General features: G+C 40.3%; 1 protein-coding gene across 2 annotated transcripts in view; it reads left to right on the top strand.

Annotated features, from left to right (window-relative positions):
• The window catches only part of LOC106884241 (solute carrier family 35 member F5), a 109,595-nt gene that overhangs the window by 38,013 nt on the left and 67,396 nt on the right, over positions 1–4,186 (top strand). The gene's annotated exons all lie outside the window — the stretch shown is intronic.

Here is a 4,186-nt window from a genome sequence, read left to right as displayed (position 1 = left end):
ATATATATATATATATATACGATGGGCTTCTTTCAGTTTCCGTCTACCAAATCCACTCACAAGGCTTCGGTCAGCCCGAGGCTATAGTAGAAGACACTTGCCCAAGGTGCTACGCAGTGGGACTGAACCTGGAACCATGTGATTCATAAGCAAGCTACTTACCACACAGCCACCACTACGCCTATCTGTTACTAAACTACACAAAACAAATGTCTGGCTGATGATAATAGTAGCAGTAGAGAAAAGAGAAAACCTGACTACAAAAGCATATTGTGAAGAACAGATAAAGGTAGATGTAGACTTTTTGCAAATGTGTTTTAGTGATTGTCCAATATAATCAATATCTGAAAATTAAGCATTATGTTAATTTCTATGAGAAAAAAAAAAATTCCCTGTTTGAATAGTGTGTGTTGTGAGATTATGGAATTAGCATGGGTGCAAATAGGTTTTTATAAAATTCTTATTGGAAGGCTGGTAGTTGCCCTTGCATGCAAGTAAGTCCCTCCTCTGCGCATCGCCAATGTTGTCCAGAAGAGAGGGTAAGGCCTGTTACACCGCTTGGCACCACTGCTGTCACTGTTGTTGCTATCAGAAAAGCAAAGAGTTGGAATAAATGCCACAAAGTATTTTGTGTGATGCTCTAATAATTCCGTCAGTCTGCTGCTGCCGTCGGCTGTTAATTCATTGACTTTGAAATGATGAAAGGTAAAGTTGACCTTGCTAGAATTTAAACAGCAGGCACTTGGCAAAATCTTTCATGTTGGAAGTAGGGCGGTGGAATCGAAATTGGAAACAATTAAGGGGTAGCTGGAGTCGGAGTCGGTAAAACTATATCAACTCTGATTCCGACTCCCAATATCTTTATTCTTTAATATAAACCAGTTCTAACATATAGACCTACTCAAAGTAAAGTGTATGCTTTATGAGATATGTAGACCAGAATCACTTAATTACATAAAGAGGAGTCAGTCAGCGGTGCCACTAGTAGAGGAGTCAGTCAAAGTTTTGTTTCGACTCCACAGCCCTGGCTGGAAGAATGCCTTGGGGTAGTTTTTTCAGCTCTTTCCAGTCTAAGTTCAAATCCTGCTGAGGCCAACTTTGTCCTTCATCTCCCCAGGGTCTATAAAATAAAGTACCAGTCACGTATTGGTGTCAGTATAATTGATTATAGTCCTCCCCTCAAATTGTTGGTTTCTCCCTAAATTAGAAACCTTTACTATCTTTCCTTTTATCTTTTTGCTTGTTTCAGTCAATGTACTGTGGCCATACTGGGGCACTGCCTTGAAAAATTTTAGTTGAATGAACCGACATCAATATTTTTTTAAAGCCTGCTGAACCGCTCTTGCAGGGATGTAAAACTCACTAACACTGGTGATCAAGCAGTGGTCAAGGACAAACACAGATATATCATCATCATTTAACGTCAGCTTTCCATGCTGGCATGGGTTGGACGGTTTGACTGAGGTCTGGCAAGCTAGGAGGCTGCACCAGGCTTCAAATTAATCTGGCAAGGTTTCTACAGCTCAATGCCCTTCCTAACGCCAACCACTCTGAGAGTGTAGTGGGTGTTTTTTATGTGCCACTGGCACAGGGGCCAGTCAGGTTGCACTGGCACTGATTATACTTGAATGGTGCTCAGTACTTTTTACATGCCTTTCTTTATTTCAAATATTTGTGAGTTTGATCTGAGTTCAAGTGGTTTTTAAAAATTTTTTATTGACCTTGGTCATTTTGATATCTGTTACAGGATTTTCAACTCAGAAATTGTTGGTTTGTGGTGAAGAGTCTTATCATATCAATTTTGATAGTGGCTGTAACAAAATTGTTTGAGACAGAACCGAGATACTCCTATCTCGTGTGCTTCTGTCATGGTTCAAACAGCTATATTGGTTTCAACATCATTTTCATTATTGTATATCATAGGTTCTCAAAGTGGGTACTACTGCTCCCCCACCCAGTGGGCGTTGAGATGGTCCAGGCGGGTGCTGTAGAGAAAAAGGAGGCGTTTGGAGGAAGGGGATGCTATGAGCTATGAATTTATTATAATATTAGCAAATTACTATTTATAAATCTCAAACGAGAGATATTCAGCAACAGTATTTTGGAGTAAAGATTGTTTGCCAACATAACCTGGCAGTCCTGGTTTAGGACGAACGTTGCTGTAATTTAGCCCCAGGAGACAGTCTCCAGCTGGCTATACGACTCAATCTAGCACCCCCACTCAGCTAGATTCCCTTGTTTCAAAACGTAAGGACATAGATTGTGTCGTATAGCCAGCTGGAGACGATGTCTCCTGGGGTTAAATTACAGCAACATTAGTCCTAAACCAGGACTGCCATATTTATTATTGTATTGTATACAAATTATATAATATTATATTAAATGATTCATAATATAATATGAGTAAAATATAGAATATTTATTTGTACATAAAATAGGGGTGAGGGCGCTGAGGGTATTATATGGCCATGAGGGGAGTGCAGTAGCCCAAAATGTTTGAGCCCCTCTGTTATATATGCACACATGCATACAATGTGACCCAACTGACCAGTCCATTTTAGTGTGTCGTTATCACTAAATACTTTAAGGGAACATATTGTATTTACCTAAGTTCTGAAGTTAGGTTAGGAAGGGTTCGGTGTAATAACAATGAAATGTTCCACTCGTAGACAACAATACTTCACTAAATACCACAAAGCTATCATTTGTGGTTTAACAGTTGAGAGAGAGGGAGAGGGAGGGAGGGAGAGGGAGAGGGAGGGAGAGGGAGAGCTGGTAGTTTAGCGGTGGCTGTGTTCGGCTCCCGATCATCGGGTCGCGAGTGTTTCATGTTTTGCCCCCCCCCAGCCCACTGAGAATGAGTTGCAGTCTGTAGTTCTGCGGGCCAAACCTTGTTGCTTTCGGTGTGTCACGCTGAATCTCCCTAAGAACTAAGTTAAGGGGTCCGTGTGTGTGTGTCTGCGGAGTGCTAAGCCAGTTGCACGTTAATTTCACGAACAGGCTGTTCTGGCGATCGAATCAACTGGAACACTTGTAACCGACGGAGTACCCCGTCGGTTACATGTTGAGTATAAATTAACCTCCTGGCAAGCCGAATTTCTAAATTGATTACACTTGCCAGTTGTTGAAATTTTGTTTTGCCTTGTTAATTAGCGATCTGCAGGAAGAAGACAAGACAAAAATGACTTTGCTCGAGAGAGCCCCACGGTCTTTTTGTATGAGACTTAACACGTAGTTAAAATAAGTGTTTCCGGTTCACCCATTTGAAATCATATTCTTTATGAATTTGTTAAAAGTTAGCACCCATAGGCACTCCCCTTCCCAGGTGGGGAGACGTGGACGGAATGAATAAAGTATTGGATTATAGGCTTTATGAGTTACGAGTTCAAATTTACTGCTGCTTTTCTGTTCTTTTGTTTTTCGTTTTTGTGCGTGTCTCTGGGCAGAGACTGTCTTTTGCGTCAGTTCACCGATCTGCCAGAAATAAGAACTTGGATCAAGTAAGAATGTTTACTTGTGTATCGATTGGCGTTCTATCAAGAATTAAGTCTTTTTTTCCGTCAAGAGACACATCGGAGCCAGGGAGACATTTGTTACTATTTTCTTGACGTTTGCATAGTTTGGCTGAAGTTAAATAAGTTTTCTGTCTTTCACACACTTTTTTCCCCACCTTGAATAGTAAAATCATCTGCTTTTCGTGGGTGGTAATGTTTTTTTTTTCTTTCTAGGACAACGCAGTGGTTTTCAACTACTGATCTTTTGTTATAGTTCACACACGCTCTCCTCTTCCACCTCGTGATAAATGGGTGGGTGTTACGGTTTCGAATATGCGTGTATGTTAGTCATTCATTGAAGGTGTATTATGGCCGTTGATTGTATCCTGGTGACCCTGACTGAATAGACTTTAGAACAGAAAGCAATCATATACGCGCGTGCGCACATATAGACATACATACTTACATATATATATAATATGTATATGTATGTATATATATATGTATAGAACAAACTCTTACTCGTGACTTTTTAATATGCCGAAGAAAGAAACAAACATAAACACCGTAATTCTAGCAAGAAAATCACCAGTCCCATCGTGTCGAGACGAAGAACAAGCTGTTCGACAGCTTGCGATTTTCCAAGTGACTTGTAAATAATGGATTTACATACCATGTAAAAAAAAAAATTC

This window comes from Octopus bimaculoides, chromosome 2 (assembly GCF_001194135.2).
Source record: "Octopus bimaculoides isolate UCB-OBI-ISO-001 chromosome 2, ASM119413v2, whole genome shotgun sequence".
NCBI lineage: Eukaryota > Metazoa > Mollusca > Cephalopoda > Octopoda > Octopodidae > Octopus > Octopus bimaculoides.
This window is presented reverse-complemented; position numbering and strand designations above follow the sequence as displayed.